Source organism: Aulonocara stuartgranti (genome assembly GCF_965226115.1).
Source record: "Aulonocara stuartgranti genome assembly, chromosome: 6".
In the NCBI taxonomy this organism is placed as follows: Eukaryota; Metazoa; Chordata; class Actinopteri; order Cichliformes; family Cichlidae; genus Aulonocara; species Aulonocara stuartgranti.
The window spans coordinates 23,616,769-23,638,557 of record NC_138944.1 but is presented as its reverse complement, the minus strand read 5'-3'; the positions used below and the strand labels follow the sequence as shown (position 1 = coordinate 23,638,557).

At 43.2% G+C, this 21,789-nt stretch overlaps 1 protein-coding gene across 1 annotated transcript in view; it reads left to right on the top strand.

Annotated features, from left to right (window-relative positions):
* The window catches only part of fbxo41 (F-box protein 41), a 77,392-nt gene that overhangs the window by 16,520 nt on the left and 39,083 nt on the right, over window positions 1-21,789 (top strand). The gene's annotated exons all lie outside the window — the stretch shown is intronic.

The following is a 21,789-nucleotide window of genomic DNA, read 5'->3' as shown; positions in this document are numbered from 1 at the left end:
GATCCAGGACAGAAGAGAGCTGCTGCCCTGCTGTAGTTATCTTTATTTCTGTTTTCTTAACCTGTTCTTTCTTGCTGTTGTGCTACATATTAAATAAATATTACACATCATAATTAAGGATTAGATATGTATTAAAATAATATTTAAGGCAAACACTCTTGGAGCTAACTAAATGTGCAAAGTATTTGAGAAATAATTATACACGCTACTTTTTCCCTCTGTAGCAGGTCTGACACACACACACACAACATACTGGTACTGATGTCGCACGGACTCGCACACAAACTTTGACCTCTTTTGACTGCACCTATAACCAATAAATACGATGACAAATCTGTAAGATTAACGTCACTTCCATGCAAGTTGATATGAATGACTCTAGATGGATATGCCGAGCAGGTGTTTCTGACATCTGAATATTTGCTGGCCAAACGCTATCATAACCTTGCTTTCGCAGGGTAATAGCAGGTCAGAGACATCATGCTGTTCCTCAGGGTGCTCTGATGGCATGCAGGCATATGGCTGACAGCAAAAATCAAAAGAGGATATGTGGCTTGTGTGATCTAGCAGAATTATAAAAATATAATTGTTGGCCTTCATATGCTTCTAATTTGACATTAATGTCATACGAAATTGTGAAATAGATGATAGAAAAAAAGTAACCTGCAAAAAGGGGACTTATCAAGTAAGAAGTTAAAAGCACAGGTGCCTGAGCACTACCTGGGGCAGGGGTCGGCAACCTGCGGCTCCGGAGCCGCATGCGGCTCTTTAGTCCTTACAGTGCGGCTCCGCGTGGTTTGGGAAAATAAATTAGAAGTATTTAGCTGACGTGTATTTTTATTTTTTTTATTTTTATGTTAGTTCTTTTTTACCTTGTAGTTCTATAAATATAAAAATAAATTTATATTCTATTATTTTTTTCATCGCTCAAAATAAGAGTCAAACTCGCGGAAACCGATATACCCGCCGAAACGCCGTGCATTTATCAAGACTTTCAACCCCAGGTAGGCCAATTATGGATCTTTGGATCCAGCCATTCTCCACCGTGAACTATGTTAAAGACAAACACCGCTCACGCCTCACAGATGACAGCTTACAGTCCTGCGTAAAGATGAAAGTGACTTGTACAGCCCCGATTTGCAGACGCTGTGCGCAGAGGTTCAGGAGCAGAAGTCCCATTGTAAACATATCACGGCAGACCCGACGATGTTTCCATGAACTTGCTTTTCAGCATCTCTTTATTGACCACTTTTCACACACGGTTGCTGTACACATACAGCCGGCTGTAGCTTTTCAGCTCACAGCCCGACACATACCAACACAACAGCATAGAGAGCACAGACGTAAAGGCGGCGAGGCGTGATTGCAGGTGCCGCTCAGGTGCGTCGCCTCCCCTGCAGCGGCGCTGCAGACCACGCCACGCCACACACATTAACCAGGTAAAATACATATTTAGGCAGAATTTTGCAAATATCTATTTTTCATCTTTTAGCAGCATAGTGCTTTTTTTCCCAATTATTTTTTAAAAGTCAGGTCAAGGCTCCAAAAGCCCAAAGGCGATATAAGGGTGGCGGCTCACAACACTTTTTGTTTGCTACATGGATCACTTTAGTTCAGCTGGGTGTCTTTCCTTTTGCTATATTTCATTAAGAGTTCAAAATGTGTTAATTACATAAATAAAATGTAATTTTCTCTGTAGCACTTCAAGGATTTCATAAGCAACACACCTTAGTTGTTCACACACAGCATAAAGGTAAAAAACAATATATACAGTGTTATCGTCATTTTAGATGTCAAAAAGTATTTGCGGCTCCCACTGTTTTCTTTTGCGTGGAAACCGGGTCCAAATGGCTTTTTCGGTGTTAAAGGTTGCTGACCTCTGACCTGGGGTCTATGTGGGCACGTGCCTCATCTGTTCCTTGAAGCTCTGCATGAGGAACAAAAACAGTTGGTGTTGAAGTACCTGCAGCAGTCCTTGGAAAAACATTGTCCCGTGATTCCATGATTGCATTTTACTACCTGTCAGCAATTTCTGCAGTACTGTGCTGCAGCTGTCTTCCCTCCAGCTAAACGCATAAGGAAAGGTTGCTTTAATACGAAGTCTCCTTGTTTGTGTGCTGCATTTTGGATGAAGATCTTGTGTTTAGTTTAACCGCTCATCAGTGTCAGAGTATTAGTTTAATTTCTGAAATGGTCTGAGGCGCTCTGATTAGTGCTGAGTTGGAAAGTGACATTGGACTGCACACGGCAGCGCTTTATCATCCTCTTCCCTCCTTTCCTTCACCTCTCCCTCTGTGTTGATAATGTAATTTGCCATCATACCCCCCCCCCCCCCCCCCCCCCACCAGATGTGTTCTGCATCTGTCCCACTGTTGTCGCGATTTACCAGTGTCCTCCAGGGCTGGTCAGCTGCTCATGTTGAATGGAGGGCTGGATGGGAGCAGCTGGATTGGCAGTAGAGATTACAGCATCCTGCCAGTCCCTCAATAAAGCTGCCATGCTGTTTCTTGAACTAGTTAAAGTGCGGCTGCTGTAAATAGACTAAGTTCTTGGATGCCAATCACAGCTTTATGAAGATAGATGAGGATGATTTGGAGCTCTTCCGCAGCATGGCTCAAAGCTTAATTTTCAGATTTTTAGAGCTTTTATTGAAATGAGTCCCAGGATGAATTATTGTGCACTCCAAAAATTTGTGCTGTTTTTAGTTTGACACACTAGAAGCTGTCAAACTAAAATCTTTTATAGGATGCATGCCATCTAGTTTCCTTTTTAATATTTGCAAATGTTAACAAAGGAGGATTGGATGCATTATAGCATTAGAAAGGGGAAAAAAGGCTCTGCAAACAGAATAAGTACATAAGAACATGTAGTTGAAATATTGCTTGGATTTTTTGATCTACAGTGTTAAACTGTAGTTTCTGTCCACTTGATTTAGATCCGTTTGTGGCACTAGTAACTACGAAAACAACCTCTTCACTTTAAGCAGTGAAAATAAAAATACAATTTTACTGACTGCTTTACTTTGAACACTGAAGTACCACTAATGGAACTAAAGCAGAACCATAAGCTCTATTGGAAAAAAAAATTAAATGTTGGCTTTAATGAAAAAGTTTTCTTTTTTTAAAAACAGGCAGAACATTTTTTTTCAGTGGTCACTAAAATTCAACCTTGCAAAAGTCACCGGATAGATCTCAGATTTTCAAACCTGTCCACCTGGTCAAGAAAGCCCGTCAGCGTCTCTTCTTCCTCAGAAGACTTAGAGACTTCCATCTGCCACTGAAGGTGCTCAAGAACTTCTACTCCTGCACCATCGAGAGCTTCCTGACGGCAAACATCTGCACCTGGTTTGGGAACAGCACCAAGCAGGACAGACGAGATCTGCAAAGAGTGGTGCGCTCAGCCGAACGCATCATTCAATCAGAGCTCCCTGACCTGCTGTCCATCTACACCAAGCGGTGCAAGTCCAAAGCTAGGAAGATTATGATGGACCTCTCCCATCCCAACAATGGACTCTTCTCACTGTTGAGGTCTGGGAAGCGCTTCCGCTCCCTTAAGGCCAAAACGGAGAGAATGAGGAGGAGCTTCTTCCACCAGGCTATTCGGGCCCTGAACCAGGTGTAGGACTGGACTCTCCCACACACGTCACTATAAGACTGGACTCTCACACACACATCACCACACGCACCACCACACATTTCCTATAATCCTATAATTCCAATAATTTATAACCTTTATAATCTCTTCTGCTATTTGCACATTCTTTACTGTAAATTCCTAAGTTAATTTGTAAATTTTGTAGTAACCTGTAAATTGTAAATATTGTAAAACTTTTTTTCTGTCATTTAATGGTCGGGCATTGTACAGCTACAAGCATTTCACCCCCATGTCATACTGTGTATGGTTGTGTGTGTGTGTGTGTGTGTGTGTGACAAATAAAAATTTGAATTGAATTTGAATTTGACCTCATGAACTGTTTGCCCTCCCTCATTGCTGCTTTCAGCTACATTTATTCACTTCAACTACTCATTATTCATTAATCTGTTGAATTCTTTTTAAAATAATTTCAAAGAAATCTTTGATCTTTAAAATGTCAGTACTGACAGTTTCCTTGTGTCCAAGATAATGCCTTCAGCATACTCAATTTGTCCGCTGAAGATATCCACCACACCGAAACCTGTTAAAATCGCCTTGTTTGGCTTTCATTTTGCAGTGCTCTAGTGGTAAATGCAAACATCGTAGGTTTTTGACTAGTTAGTCTTATTACCCAAACGGCTTTGTTTTCAGATGTGGCTGATCTTGAGCGTTCATCTGGTTTAATGTACAAAAAAACGCCCACAAGATGTCCTGTTTTTTTACTCACTTCTGCTCGTCTATTGTAAAGGTTACAGTAGCTGTGGTCACGTATCTCAAACCTGGCAACATCAGACAGGGAAGGTCATGCTGTGGGCTTAAAATCCTTGCCTGGGCTGTGTGAATACCACCTACTTATGTCAGCAGCTTAGCCTCTCCCTCTTTCTCACACTCACACACAATTCTTGTGCCTTTCTGCCTCTCAGAGGAGAAGCTGGCAGTGAAACAGTAAGCTCATTCAGAGTCTAAAATACAGAGCAGGTCTGAGGTGGAAAAAGAGCATCACAGTCTGTGAATGTTCAGCAGGGTGGACGTGAAAGCCGTAGTCAACAGATACAAAGCGACTTATTGGCTCATGTATGTCTCCCTAACAGCCTATTAGATGATTTTTAGTTTAATTCTAAAAGAATCCAGTGACTTTAAAGGCTCTGTGAAAGCCCTTTAAGGAGATGTGTGAGATCGTGCTTTTACATCAGCTGTGTCAAATGCTGAAAAATGCGAGTCACCTAACCGAAGGTTGCTAAGCGACCAGAAGAAACTCCTACGAGCCTTCTTTTGCTTCTAGCAGTGTCGTGCATAAAAATATGACCTTGATAATTCCTCCTGCACTTAATATCCCTGTAATTAGAAAAAAAGTGTGCAGAACGCCTCAGGTGCAGTTGTTCCTTTCAGCTTAGACTTTATTACTCAGCATGTGAAATAATTCATTCACAAACAATACGAGCGAAAAAAACCCCGCCGCATGCTAGCCTGTAGCGGTCAGAGCTGAATGAAGCGTGCCTGTTAAGTGGTTTAATAGCAGCTGGAATAAACGAGAGCAGCTGTAATCAGCAGAAACTGGAGCCCGAGGAGAAATGAAAAATGATGGGACGGTTATCTCCATCATTTCAGCTGTTACAGAATCACTCAAATGAGAAAACTGCTCCATTTTGTGTCTGTCTCAGAAATATCATTGGAGTTTTTCCAACTATCTGTGATTGCTTAATGATGTGGGTTTATTTCATTGCTATGATAATGATCTTGTTATGATTACAGTAGATGGGTTTTAAAGAGGTATTTGGAGCAAACGTTTCTGTAATATTTAATAATGGACTGTAATACATGGTGATCATGCACAGCCAAGTATGTGATGGCCTGCCTCTCGAACACTGTATGCTTCAGTCGCAGCATTTTGCCGAGAGCTTAAGGGGCTGAATGCAGTATTAATTAGACCTGTGCAATATTACAGTCCAGTGCTCAACTTAGGTTAAAAGTGAACCTGAAGTGCTTTTCCTTGTTGTCTCTCATATATCCAGGTAAGTCCGTAAGTGCTTGGACAGTGCCACAGGTTTTGTAATTATGCATGTGTACACCTCCACAGTGGATCACACAAACAGTAGCTGTAGGCAGCTGCAGCGAAAGCCTTTCAGAGCATCTCAAAGGAGAAAAAGCAGCATTACAATGAGGAGTGATCCTTTGGAGAAAGTAAACATGATTTATTGAAATGCAGAGTGTGACTAATAAGCTTAGCAGGATTATTTAGCAGAGTTGACTCCAATGAAGATAAGAAGTAGGACAGGACCTCAGCAATGTCCTGTGGTAAATAATACCCCCACCCCAGTTTCTAGACACTTTTTTGTCATTGGTTCACAGAAAGCAGTCAACAAAAAGACTGGACCAGAGTGATGATGACTGAATTGAATTTGACACCGTGGGAAAATAAAAGTGATGTAAAGAACAGACCAGCAGCTGAAACACCCAAGAATGCAGGCAGACGAGTGAATCCAGATCTTACTTATTGAACTTCATCTTTAAACTTCAGTTGCTGATGTCCATGGGTCCTAGACTTGAATCAGCCATAGTCTGCACATATTTTTATCCAAATTTGTTAAAAACTGTCCAGAAATGTTAGTTTGCCCAATTACATTTGAGACTCACTCAGTCTAAAAGTCTGTTGTTGATTGATTAAAAAACCACTTTGGGGATTTTACAGCGGCAGAATTACAAAAAACTGTATTATTGCCCAAATTCTTACTGACCAAGTGACTTCTTCAGAGACTGAGGAAGTCACTTGGATGAGTGGCGATATGTTTCTCCCACTGGAAACGCTACATCCAGATGAACAGAGTCAACTTTTTTGCGTGGACTTTGATGTTTGCAGATGACGTTTCTTTCTATGGTGAGATTAGTGATCAGGTGGAAGAGAGCCTGGAGAGGTAGAGGTATGCACTGGAGAGACAAATGAAAGTCAGTAGAAGCAAAAATAATAGATGTGTGTCAGTGAGAGGGAAACAGGTGTGATAGTTAAGATGCAAGGAGTAGATATATTGAAGCGGGATGAGATTAAATGTCTGGGTTCAGCCATCCAAAGCAACAGATGAAGAAGAAGAGTGTGCATGCAGGGTCGAGCGGTTGGAGACAAATGTCAGACGTGATTTGTGACAAAAGGCTGACAGCAGGAATGAAAAAGAAGGTTTTCAAGATGGTAGTGAGACCTGGTATTTATATTCCTATGTATGTATGGTTTGAAAATGGTGGCACTGACAAAGAAGTTGAGAGGAGGTTGACCTGAAGGTCCTGAGGTTTTCACTGGGAGTGACCAGAAATGGATAAGACAAGTAATGACTTTAACAAAGGAACAGCTCAGGTTACACCGTTTGGAGACAAAGTTACAGAATCAAGGCTGAGATGGTTTGGACAGGTGCAGATGAGGGATAGTGGATATACTGAACAAAGAATTTTGAAGATGTAGAGGCAGAAGAAGGAAACAGGACTGGCTTTGTCATGTTATGTGAAGGAATCAGAACAAGAAATGAAGTATGTTTTGTTTTTGCATTTTGAGTCGTAATGAACCTCCTAACACTCGAACTCTTCCACGGCATGCATTTTTAATTTCTCTTTGATATGTGGCCATATTGGGGCCCGATGAATGTAAAAACAAAGAATTACCAGATTTTTTGTTTCTAAGAAAAATGTGAGCCACATATAAGGATATTCATTTAAAATTTTGATAGAACAGTGGCAATATAATGTCCTCGTAAGTGGATATCAGGTCCTAGGAGGTTAAGGCAGAAGTAAATCTTCTCCTGACCTCATATAATCCCATGTAGGCTAGACCATTCATCCATTAATCTGAAACACTATAGTGTTGAGAATGTGTCAGAAAAGTACTACTATTATGGTAAATTTGTGCCTGGACAGTAGTGTTTATGTTATTAGGCTGTGTTGTAGATAGACTATCTGCGTTTCGTCACTTCTTAACTGGTTTGTACCGACCCAATGTATCATTCATCCATAATCATACTTATCTTACATACTGTACAAACAGCGGGGGGAGGCAGTGATGCATTTTTAATGTCTGTGTAGGTGTTCAAAATATTCTGTCCACCCTCTGCATAGAAAAGCAAAAGAGAGCTCTGAGAGCTGCCAGGTTTTCATATCATATTCAGCACACACACACGCGCCTGCTGCAGTAGGCCTTAACCCTGCAGGCTTGATTTATTCCTACAACCAGCTTTGATAAAGTAACATTGGTCTGTGCTGAATTCAAAACCCAGAGGCTCTGAAGGAAGCACAAAATACAGAAGAGTCCCGCTATGTGCTGTCACCATGTCTTCTTCAGAAAACAAGCCTATTTCACTGAGCAGGAAATCTCGACTGCAAAGTGAAGCTGTCAGGGCAAAAAGAGAACTCATCTCATTAGTAGCAGTGTCTCGGAGAAAGAAACATGGCAAGACTTCCAAAGGCTCCCTAATGACAAAGAATCAGAAAGGGAACAGGACACGCACAATATCTAGGAGGATGGAATATTTGAATAATAATAAAGAAGTTGGGCATCTGCTGTGAAGATGAAAAATCAAAGTCGAAGGTAGTTTTGATTTTTATAAACAAACACATTTTTGAATTGTTGAAGTATCGGTGCAACATATGTCTGAAGGCAGTCGAGAAATATTTGATCAAACTCTGGAGGAATGGGTGTCATTTAAACAGGCAAATTGTTTGAATGACAGAAAACACGCTGGTGCTGTTTCCAAGCACTTTTATGTCATAAAAAATGCATGCACATACTGTGCTGTAGAGATCTTTTCTTTTTTTTAATTTCAGGGAATTTGTTCATTAACAAGAACAATAACATGAAGTTCTGCACTGGTACGTGCTTACAAAGCCCATTTAATTGGACTGAATGTCTGCAGTTGGATTTATCAGGGCTGTAATGCACAAAAGAGTTGTGGTAATCCAACCTTAGAACAAATCAGTGCATGTGTGTGTAGACACTGCTTCAGGTTTCCTGTAGTGAGATGAAGATGAAGTGGCTTCTAACAAGAAATCGTTCCACATGATAAATAATCAAGACTAGTGCATTCGATTTCAGTTAGGGCAGGATTTATGGGCAGAGGGCTTTTCATGTCTGCCATTAGATGTAGGAGACTGACATGAGTGTCCTTGAGTTTGGGTGAAATTATTTCATGAGGGCAGGAGAAGGGAATCAGGAAGGATGATGCAACCGGTCTTTCAGTAGACACATCTCTCCTCTCATTATGTTGAGACTGACACGAAAGGTTGGACTAACAATTGTGCAATAAGATGAATGGTGTGGTCAAGTGTAAGGTACTTGAAGAATCCATCAAGGGTAGATATTTGTCAGTGTGTGTCGGGGGCTGTTTTTCATCAGAAAACCTTATATTGAGACAATGTTGTCTCGGATGTTTTCAAGTTGTTATGTCTAAAAACAGATGTCCTAGCAAAAAAGTCAAAATGTTTCGGAAAGACATTGATGTAGCCGCTCTGGCTTCACCTGCTGGTTTGTGAATTGCAATTTTGAAGGCTTGGAACAAGTGACTGAGACCATAAACACATCAAGAAGAAGTTTACTTAGGGCTCCAAATAAAAACTTAAGTCATCCATCCATCCATCTTGGGGGATGAAGCTTATCCCTGCTGCCGTAGAGGTACACCCTGGACAGATTCCCAGTCTGTCGCAGAGCTAACACACAGAAACAGACAACATAGTCACACCCATAGACAATTTAGAGTCACTCATTAAATTAACCCCACTAACTTTGTGTCTTTGGTCTTAGAGGAAGCCAGAGAAACTCCACATAGGCACAGGGATAACTAAGGGATTCTAGCGCCGCACAAAAAGGCCCCACGTGGTGGTTTTGAACCCTGGATTTTCTTGAAGTGAGGCAACAAAAGTGAGATTTTCTATCTGCTTTTTGGGTATTTGGAAAGGAAAGTGGATTACATTTAGATTTACACATCTCTTTAAATGTTTTTAATGCAATCTCCAAAAGTTTTGCAAGTTGTCCAAGTTTTAGGATATGCATGAACACAATCACATGACTTCAGCCCCATGTGTTCACCACGCTGACTTTAAATGTCTGTAGTTGCTTTTAGTCACATTCTCACAGTTTATGTTGTACAGTACAATGTGGCAATTTTAAAAGCTGCAGTTATGATCTGCTAAACACCCCCATCATAGAAATGCCTCTGATGGGGCTGAAAAAGCTGAGGTATGCCAAATTAAACACGATCTGAACTGAAAATCAGTGGCAACAGGTCTTATGGAGTGATGAATCCATATTTAAAACAGCCATCTGTAAAGCACAGTTGTCAGTACCAGATGTACTAGTTTAATTTAATTGTTTTACATTTTAATTGATGGCTAGTGCTGGAAAATTGTTGTGTCCCACATTTTATTCAGCCATCTGCCACCAGAGGGAACAGCAGCCCTGACATCGCTGGAGAAAAAGCCTGATCCTGTCAAGTATTGTGGTTCTTTTTGTTAGTTTTTTTTGAAGGTGAAAGTATGAGATTCTCGATACAAGCGGCAGAAATTAGCTTCCTCCTGTAGATGAGTGGAGCCTCTACTCCTCCATATTGAAAGGAGCCAGCTGAAGTGGTAGCCTCTTGGGTCGAGGTGTTGTGACTGAGCACATCCTGGGGAGATTGCATCTCTCGGCTGGCCTGGGAACGCCTTGGTGTTTCCCCCTGTTGAGCTGTAGGAGTTGGTTGGAGAGAGGGAGGTCCGGGCTTCTCTGCTTAGGCTGTTGCCTGCGTGACCCAGGGGAAGAAATGGATCGACAGGTGATTATTATTTTGTTGTCATTTTAGCTTTGAACTTTTATAGAGATAGTTGTCACGAATTGTTGAACAATTTTCATTATTCAGTTGAAATTTATCAGTTTTTTGGGTGTTAATTTGTTATATTTTAACAATATCGGAACTTTTTTTTCAGTTTTGTTGTAACGTATTTTCATATCATATTTAACACGTTTATTTGAAGTGATTTTTATTTCCTCCTTCTTCTTCTCTGTCTGTTTTATAAATGCAAGGTTCACAGTGGAAGGTGGCACACAGCTAAACAGCTTTTAAAGTACGACTCATTATTGAAGAACTGTTTAGATCTGAAGAATGCCTTTAGACTGTTTTAGAGATGGCACGATACCACTTTTTTATGTCCGGTACCGATACCGATATCATAAATTTGGATATCGGCCGATACCGATATGAATCCGATATAGTGTGTTTTTTAATCAATAAAACTTTTCATATTTTGCTGCATTTTGTATAGGTTCATACACAAGTTTTAAAAAACAAGAGACTGAAGCTATTCTGTTATACCTGTATGCAAAAAATGCACTGCACCCAAAATATTTCATAGTTCAGCAACACAGATCAATCTAATAAACTTAAACCTACTCCATCCTCCCTATTCTGGTATTTTAAAGAGTATGCAACCTAACTAATAGGGCTAAGAGAACCACCCCCCACCTCATGATGCTTAATCGATGTAATGAACTTTAATTTGATGCAGTGTGAAAAAAAATGCACAGAAATCAATTATTTTTCTACAATATTTAAATAGATTCAGCATCTTTCTTCAACAGAATTGCAGACTGCACAGATGGTACCTTCCCAAAGGAAAAAGTACTATAGCTTACTAAGATATATTAGACTTAATAGTTACTATATACAGTAATGGACTTCTATATATTTTACATCAGATTAAAACTTTGGGTGTAAGATTCGGATAATTATTTATTAAAAGCTAGACATTTTAAATGAGAATAAGAAAGAAAAGTATGTCTTTGTGCCCCCTTTTCCCTGTTCATGCCCTATCGGCCCCCCTGGCTAAACTTTGCTAGATCCGCCCCTGCACAGTTACCAGCCGTCAGCTGCGTAGAAAAGGATCCTGGTGTAGAAAGTAATATTAAATACATTCTAACATCAGATTATCAAGCTTAAACGTGCTGCTGTTGTTCAGCCGCTGGTTTCCTCTTTCTGGCGCGAAGTGGGCGATAAACAAACAAGAGAGAAAAGCCGATCAGCTGATCATTGATCAGTTTCATGATTGAAGTAGCAACAGGAGAGGGAGGGAGAGAGAGAGAGGCAGTCGCTCCATATATCGGTTGTTAAGCTTAACGCTGGAATGCTTTACAAACATTCAGAGATGAACTTACACACTTGCTTTACTTCTCTCTGGGATAACTTTCTCGGAGATGAAATGCCGGTTTGGTAGCGAGGATCCAAATGCTCAACCAGACCACCGACAGGTCTCGCGCCACAGCTGCTCTATCACCTGATGCATACTGCTCCGATGTGCTACAGTTATGAGCCGAGTTACGCCATTTCGCAAGTTTTGTGAGGTGCTTTTTTTAATATTTAATGGATCGGATTATATTTTTTTATTTCTCTCCGATATCCGATCCAGTAATTTAGGTCAGTATTGGACCGATATGTAATATCGGATCGGTCCATCTCTAGACTGTTTAGACTGTTTTTGACAGTTTGACATTAAATGGGCATCAAATTTAACTTGACATATGAGTGTTTTTGCAGTACAGTAACAGCATACATGGATAGAAAAACATGCAATGCAACACTATCAGTCATGGATTGGCCTCCCCAGAGCCTGGACCTCAACTTTACTGTGGGATCATTTTGACAGAGATCAGAAGAAAAGGCTTTGAATGTCCTTCAAGAAGCCTGGAGAACTATTCCTGAAGACTACTTAAATAAATTAGAAGAAATCTGCTTAAGAGAGTTCAGGCTATGTTGAATCACTAAGGTGGTCATACCAGATAATGACTTTCAAGCTTGTTAGAATTGTACAAACTGCTTTTGCCTTATATAGTGTACTTCCATGTGTGTTTGCACATTTCAAAAATTGTTGCATCTGTTTCCCCTTTTTCTAACTAAATAAAGAAATGGTGGACGACTCTGGACTTTTACACAGTACTGTATATGTTAAAATGTGTCACGGCTGCACAGCAGTCGTGTGGTGAATTGAGAAAAGGATCCAAGATGCAGGCACTGAGGGAGGAGGAGCGAAATGCACAAAGAGAGATGGCAGAGAGACGCAGAATGAATACCAGGTAACAGAATAATGCAGACTGACATGGAGTTAAACAGACGACGCGACAGAGAGCACAGGAAAACACAGGGCTTAAATACACGGGGAGTAATCAGGGAATGGGCCACAGGAGGGAGACACAGCTGGGAGCAATAAGGCTAACGAGACAGGGGAGAGGTAAAACTGAACACACTGACATGAGACATGAACTTTCAGAATAAAACAGGAAACTAACAGACACAGAGAACCAGACCGGACACTGAACTTGACAGGCAGACTCAATAACACCATGGACAGACAGAGGGAACACAGAGAAGTGGAAGCAGGCAGGCAAAGAACAGAAACCTAACAAATGGCAAAATCACAACAGAATACACACTCTGAATGAACAAAAGCACAAGGAACACAAAACACTGAGTCCTCAGACTCAGGACCATGACAGTACCCCCCCCTCAAGGGCTGGCACCAGACAGCCCAACAGAAACACAAAAACGGACCAAAGCCAAAAAAACCCCCCACGAACCAAAAAACAGAAAACGACCCGACCAGGGCGGGCGGTGGGGGTCCAGGACGGAGGGACATAGTCCGAAAAGGCCCAGACGGACAAGGTCAGGGGGCCGACCCGGAGGCCAAAACAGTTCAGTTCCGGGGGCCGACCGCGTGAAAGGCAGCAGCAGTGGGGCAGGTCCGGAGGCCGGCCACGCAGTAGGCAGTGGTGTGGAAACAGTTCTGGGGGCCGACCGTGCAGACGGCAACAGCGGCGTGGAAACAGCCCTGGGGGCCGACCGTGCGGACGGCAACAGCGGTGTGGAAACAAGTCCGGAGGCCGGCCACGTGGAAGGTAGTGGCGGCGTTCAGGAGGGCGTTCAGGAGGGCGTCCACAGTGGCGGAGATGCCCAACAAGCGGCCTGGCAGATGACCGACAATGTGGAGGTGGTAGTAGGGGACCTGAAGGCTGCGTGGCCCCTGCAGCCCCAGGCGAAGCGGAGGCTGGACCAGACGAGGCGGAGGCGGAGGCTGGACCAGACGAAGCTGATGAGGATGATGAGGATGCGGAGGCTGGACCAGGCGAGGCTGAAGCAGAAGCGGAGGCTGGACCAGGCGATGCTGATGAGGAGGCTGGAGCCGGACCAGGCGATGCTGATGCGGAGGCTGGAGCCGGACCAGGCGATGCTGATGCGGAGGCTGGAGCCGGACCAGGCGATGAGGATGAAGCAGTGGCTGGACCAGACGAAGCAGCTGATGAGGATGAAGCAGTGGCTGGACCAGACGAAGCAGCTGATGAGGATGAAGCAGTGGCTGGACCAGACGAAGCAGCTGATGAGGATGAAGCAGTGGCTGGACCAGACGAAGCAGCTGATGAGGATGAAGCAGTGGCTGGACCAGACGAAGCAGCTGATGAGGATGAAGCAGTGGCTGGACCAGACGAAGCAGCTGATGAGGATGAAGCAGTGGCTGGACCAGACGAAGCAGCTGATGAGGAAGCAGATGCTGGACCAGACGAAGCAGCTGATGAGGAAGCAGATGCTGGACCAGACGAAGCAGCTGATGAGGATGCAGATGCTGGACCAGACGAAGCAGCTGATGAGGAAGCAGATGCTGGACCAGGCGATGCTGAATCAGATGCTGGACCAGGCGATGCTGAAGCGGATGCTGGACCAGGCGATGCTGAAGCGGATGCTGGACCGGGCGATGCTGATGAGGAAGCGGAAGCTGGACCAGGCGATGCTGATGAGGAAGCGGAAGCTGGACCAGGCGAGGGTGATGAGACTGCAGCTGGTGATGAGACTGCAGCTGAGGGCTGGACGGGCTCCTCGGGCCCCTCAGCTGACGAGGCAGAAGGCTGGACGGGCTCCTCGGGCCCGCCAGCTGACGAGGCAGAAAGCTGGACGGGCTCCTCGGGCCCCCCAGCTGACGAGGTAGAAGGCTGGACGGGCTCCTCGGGCCCCCCAGCTGACGAGGCAGAAGGCTGGACGGGCTCCTCGGGCCCCCCAGCAAAAACAGTCTCAGAACCAGTGGGCACTAAAGCCCCTGGCACACACAGGACAGAACCAGCAGGTGCGGAGACCTCTGGCAGAGACAGAAAAGAACCAGCAGGCACACGGGCCTCTGGCAGGGACGCAACAGAACCAGCAGGCGCACGGGCCTCTGGCAGGGACGCAACAGAACCAGCAGGCGCACGGGCCTCTGGCAGGGACGCAACAGAACCAGCAGGCGCACGGGCCTCTGGCAAACACATGGCAGACTGCAGCTGCACAGAGCATTGGGTCTGCTCAGGCAGCGACGGCCGGGTGTGGTCCTCAGCTGGCTTCTTAACCGCCAGGGGTCCTGAGTCTGCTGGGGGCTGAGACCCAGCCTCTGGGGAGGCCCTGGGGCGAGTAACAGTCTCTAAATTAGCCAGTTTCTGAGAAACTAGAGTGGTTTTAATGCATTTGTCTCTCCGCTCAAAATGGGTGCTAGGAACGAGATTCAAAATGGGTGGCACAGACACAGCCTCCAGTATGGAGGGAACGGGTGATCGGGCTAATGGCATAGATACAGGCTGGGCTAATGAACTGGCTAAAGGCTGATGTACTGGTTGAAGTGAGACTGGAGTTGGTGGTGGAGTGGATGAAACACAGTCAGCTACTGTTATGGATGTTTTGAAAATGCCAACTTGTGAGAGGTCAGTTACCACGAAGGTAGGTAAACGCTGTGTACTGTCTTTACCCTCCCCATGAACGGCCCCAGAAAACACAGTCCCAGAAGCACCAGCGTCCTTAAAACTCACCACAGCTGGTCGCACAGGAGTCCCTGAATCCGGCTGTGGGGTGAAGCGTCGGTGGCGCGAATGTTTCCTCCCCACCGCTGACGGCTCCGACAGGCAGGGAAAAACCTCTGGGGGGTCGGGCCGTGAAACCTCCGGTGGGTGAATCTGAGACGGATGCTTTGTGGCGGTCGTAGTCCATTGTTGCTGGGCACAATTGGCTACTTCCCGAGCTTGCACCGCTTCCTGGGCTTTATGCAGCTCAGCGATTAAGTCTGTAAATCCCCGGACCTGGTGGAGATAGGGATTTCCGGCCAGGATTGCCTCAACGGCATTTATCCCCACAACTTTCGCTCGTGCATTGGAGGTGTGGGTTACCCAGTCCACCAGGCGTAGGGCACGTGTGAGGTCGCTCTCCCCGGCCAAGACCGCTGGATCCATCTTGTGGTCGCGTCGTACTGTCACGGCTGCACAGCAGTCGTGTGGTGAATTGAGAAAAGGATCCAAGATGCAGGCACTGAGGGAGGAGGAGCGAAATGCACAAAGAGAGATGGCAGAGAGACGCAGAATGAATACCAGGTAACAGAATAATGCAGACTGACATGGAGTTAAACAGACGACGCGACAGAGAGCACAGGAAAACACAGGGCTTAAATACACGGGGAGTAATCAGGGAATGGGCCACAGGAGGGAGACACAGCTGGGAGCAATAAGGCTAACGAGACAGGGGAGAGGTAAAACTGAACACACTGACATGAGACATGAACTTTCAGAATAAAACAGGAAACTAACAGACACAGAGAACCAGACCGGACACTGAACTTGACAGGCAGACTCATGAGCAGACACAATAACACCATGGACAGACAGAGGGAACACAGAGAAGTGGAAGCAGGCAGGCAAAGAACAGAAACCTAACAAATGGCAAAATCACAACAGAATACACACTCTGAATGAACAAAAGCACAAGGAACACAAAACACTGAGTCCTCAGACTCAGGACCATGACAAAATGTTTGTCTCCCTTGCAACACAAAAATGACTTCATGGACCCATTTTTATCATCTGTTTAAAATCCCAAATAGAAAACCTGCTACTGCTTAATTAATTAAGCAGTAGCAAATATAGCTTAATTGCTATATTTGCGGTTCACAGGGTGTTTGATTAAATAAGCAGTTTTGAAGACATCTACTACTCATTCATACCATCATTATTGTAGATTGGTTGTCTTCTCCCACATTTTTGTTTAACTTGCACTTCCGCTTTCTGAAAGATTGGATGCAGATATACAAAACCTCATCGTTGCGAACATGCTTTTCAGGACATATCTATTCTGTTTCTAAAGACACCCGAATTTTTGTTGACCTTTCCCATGTAATGAATTCGTTCTTTCATGCATCTGAAATGCTGCAGATCGTCACCTTGCTTTAGTATCTCAGGGTTACTCAGCCATCTGTCTGTTTGTAATGGGAATTGAGATTTCCAGAGAGCTGGTCCACCCGCAGTAAAATATTTATTTTCTCCCGATTGATCGGAGGCAGCAAAGACCAGGATTAGCGGTTTCTTGGGAAACCAGGTTTTCTGTGAAAAAGCAGCACATTTTAGCCTGCAACTCTTTTATCATCCCCTTTCTCACAGCCTTTCATCCTCGTCCATCTCACATCTCCTCTCATGTCGCCACGCTCTTCATGCTGCCTACCTCACTGTGTGCTTCTGTGTAATGCATACAAATGTGTGACACTATGACATGATAACACAATGTAAACCAAAAAAACCCCCAGAAAACAAACCATCAGAAACAAGACTAAAAAATCCAGGTGTCAAAACAGAACGACATGCGAGCAGCTGTCCTTTGTTAAAGGAGAGAAAGCCTCGTCGTCTTTATCCAGGCCTTTTAGTCAATCATCTCTGCTCTTAAATATTAATAAAGCATAATTTTAAATTAATGGCCACAGATGATGACAGCTGTGACAGGAGGTTGACCAGTCACTGTAATGAACATTTAGACAAAACCCTTCAGCTGAACACGTCTTATTATCCGTGTCTTTTCTAAGCTGAAGTGTTTACATTTGTTTTTGGAGTCGTTGCTTCTTAGTGCTTCATACAGTCACCAGCTGTCTGCTGTTTGGTGCCGAGCAGGTAGTGTCCAGATGGCTCTCAAATTTTCAGTTAAGTGCAAAATCAAATGCACATGCATACATTTTTTTTATCTTGTGGGTGTTTGTGTGTAGCTTCAGAGATGTTGGCTGTGGAGACGTGTGCCTTTCTCTTGAATGAAATGGACGCAGATGCAACTTGCCCTGTGGTTCTTGGAAAAATCGGCGGCGGTGTTCCAGTTGCTCCAAAACAAAAGTTCCTGATTCTTGTCTTAAAACATTTGGTTTCATAATACTAATACTTGGTTGGAGTCTGTTTACCTTCACAGCTGCTTTAACTTCTTCATCAAGGGGTTGGAAACATTCCTCTGAGGTTGTGTTCCATATTAACATGTTAGCATCTCACAGTTGCTGCAGATTTGTCGGCTGCACATTGATGATGTGAATCGCCTGTTCCACCACAAACCAAATTAGATCGAAAGCTGGTGACTGTGGAGTCCAGTACAGTGAACTCATCACGTTTAAGAAACCAGTCTGAGATTATTTGAGGTTTGTGACACGGCGCATTATCGTGCTGGAAGCAGCTATCAGTAGATGTGTACACTGTGGTCATAAAGGGATGAACATGGTCAGCAATGACACTCAGGTAGACTACGGCATTTAAAGGATGCTCAGTTCTTTTGACATTTCCATCGAAAGTTAAAAAAAAAATAGGACCAGTTGGATGAATGTTGTAAATTGTTTTTATTTGTGAAATTTGGACAAATCTTAGCAGACTGTTTTCCCACTGTTTGCAGTCTTTTTGTTAAGTAAGCTAACCATCAGCTTACCAATGTCAGAGAAACTTTCATCTTCTCACTAAACTCTCAGCTGTTTTTTTTTTTGTTTTTTTTTTTGGTATTACAAGGTCTCAATTATTTCTCAAAGTTATAGAAAATAGTGTGAAAATAAGATGTATGCTGTGTCGTTTACTATGAAGATCACTGAAAAGTGCATGAAAGGACAAAATTCTATGTCACCATTGGCTAACGTTCACCTGGAATAGCCTGAAAAGATGGGATTTCTTCTTTTCCAGGTAAACACCCAGGCATGTTTATCACCTTGAGGTATTTTTTCGGAGGTGTGAGAGTGAGGTGCTGTGAATATGTCAGCGTGTGTAAAAAAATTGGGATTGACAACAGGAAGCAGCTACATCCCATTTCCCTCCTCTCCTTAAACCTCCTGTGCTTTCTTCTTCCACATGACTGCAGCTTTCTGTTTGCTGTCTGATCTTTTAGCTTCTGCAGTGTGTTATTTTTTTTTTTTCTCACAGTCGTTGTGGCCCTTCCTTCCTCTTCAGCTTCAGCTCCCTATTTCTCGTCTCCTTGTCTGTCTTTTTTATTGAATTTAGATCTTACCAAAAACTGACAGAAATATTTATTTTTCCTTTTCTTCCTTTCTGACCATCCTTTACCATCAATCGTGTTCTTTTGTTCTCTCGCCTCATTTCCTTCCTTCTTCGTTAGCATAAGACCGAGTAAAGCGTCTGTTAGGCTGTCAGGCAGCATTGGGGAAGGATGGGAAAAGTGTTCCTGTGTGGCGTCCATCACGGGGTTGGTGTATCCATCTCCTGATACAGCTGAATAATTAATTAAGACAAATTAAAGATGCATGAAAATTTAGATCCTGAATCACATGCGCCCTAATTTTGAGTGCATACTAACCAAGCTCAATAATGTCTATTCCAGGATTTTCTCAAATGGATATTTGCTACTTTTCTGGAGGCTGAACTTAAAACAATACTCAGTCGTTGTGTCCTCTGTTTATTAAACCGAATAATGAGAACAAAACGTCAGCTTCAGGTTTTCTAATGAGACATCTCATTATGTACAGATCTAATTATTAAATCAAAGTAAATAGTTCTTGAAGTCATTAAACATAATGAGATGCATGTTTAGTGTAGGATGATTTAATGATATAATCTGCAGAAGCTGTTTGCTTATTTACGTCATTATGACTTTAGGACTCCTCCAACCATCATTTGCCATATGGTTTTTGAAGAGGGCAGTAGTCACCAGCCTTAAGAACTACAATCATTCACTAAAATGGTTAATTTGACTGGAGACTGTTCTGTGTAAACCTTATTATCTATGAAAGCTCATCTAGATTGCACAAAGAGGAGAGGAAACTACTCTTATCACTGGTTCTTCTGTTATTGTTTATCCCTTCTTTTCCTTGAGGCGGAGCAATTTTATTTGTAAAGTGGATTTTACACAGAAAGACAATTAAGACCAGTCCTGAGCTATACCATCCATCCATTCTCTTCCACTTATCCTTTTTCAGAGTCGCTGGGGGGCTGGAGCGCTGGCGAGAGGCAGGGTACACTCTAGACAGGTCACCAGTCTGCTGCAGGGCTAACACATAGACACAGACAACCATTCGCACTCACACCTATGGGCAATTTAGAGTTACCGATTAACCTATCCCCATTAACTGCATGTCTTTGGACTGTGGGAGGAAGCCAGACTGCCCAGAGAGAACATGCAAACTCCACACAGAAAGGCACTGGCCTGATGGTGAAATTGAACTCAGGACCTTCTTGCCATGAGGCAACAGTGCTACCCACCGTGTAGCACACACGTGTGATATACGTCACACTAAAATTCACAAAATCTCTGTCAGTCCTAAATGATCAGGAGTTGAATCCAAACTTGACATACAGAATTCAGAATTCGTAGTCATCATGTGGGTCATGTGCCCTTCAACTAGCATACAGAGTTGTTGGGGTGAACGGAGAAAGACAGGAAAAAGACAAGCTGTGTAAACATAACATTAAAATTTGGATTTAAATTAATGCCGTCAGCATTAATCTTGTTAAAATGACGTTAATGTCATAACCGCATTAACGCGGATCGTCCCTAACGCGTTAACGAGCTAACCGCGCTAACGTGTTGAGGCCGCGTTAACTCGCTAACGGAGATTTGCTGCGTTACTGCAGTTATGGCGTTAACGTCATTGTAATGAGATTAACGGTGACAGCACTCATTTAAATATATCTAAAGACTTAAAGTCCTCTGGAGAATGTTGTTCTCTGCTGAACAGTTTATCTTCATGTTGGCTAAAACCAGATCCTCACATGTTCAGTTTGTCCCCGGTCATCAAATCACCTAAATGTGTTGGGCTGGATTTTCCTCTTTTTCCTTTTGCAAAACTAAACATAATGAGATGCATCGTTGGGAATTAACAGTGTGGTGATGGTGAGATAAGACAGTTTACAACAAGACACACATGCTTAATGTTTTCTGTGTACATAAACACAAAGATTTTTATCTCGAGTAGTGTAGATAGTGTACAGTAGCAGGCCTCTTAATCAATGTACGCTCAACTTTATACAATTCGGTTAGTGAGCACTTGATAAAAATCATGCTATCTAAAGTTGTGAGCAATTACTAAGTGACTCCGAGCTCTAATCACAGTCGATCACATTTCATCGTGGTGAGAAGCCGTTTGATTCTGACATAATTTCCAGACTCGCTGATTATTTACTCACTGATGTTAAAGCACATTTATTGCTGGCCTACAGTTTGCTACCTTGACTAATTCTGGAGTCGTTTTCTTTTTATAATCTTTGCCTGAAGATAAGAAAAGTTATCTGTGCCAGGCTCGAAGCTATTTTTATCTCAGCTTGTCCCCATTTCAGGAAGTTGTGCGTGTTGTTGCTGTTTTGGATTCTGCATCGTATGATGGTTTAGCAACAGCGGATGTTTGACATTAATTTGACATGAAATAAGTGGCTTTGCTTGTTTCATGACCACAAATCCATTTAAATTGAAGTGGCACGGGTTATATGTCTCCATTCCATGTCTGCAGGAATCCTCTGAACTTTTCTTTTGCTTCCTGAAGGTCAGATAGTTTAATAAGCTCTCCTCTCTGACATTGTTTAGACGGTAAACACTGGGATGTTTGTATGGATACAGTCAGAGACCAATAAAGGAAAAAGACCTTGGAAGCTGTAGACATTTGGATTGATGAGCATTAAATATTATATTCACATATTTTTGTAGATTTGGAAATGAGTAAAAGACAGATTTTTAGTTTGTATCAGGCAACAAGGGAAAACTTTTCAAAAGACCAAAGGACTGTGGGTCCTAAATTGTGGAACTTGCTCTCGTCCGACTTATGATGTGTTCAGACCTGCTTGTTGTTTAATACCATCTACTCAAGCTGTTATTATTTTTCAGCTAAAAAGCTAAAGCTTTGTCTCTTCTGCCCACAATAAGTTAC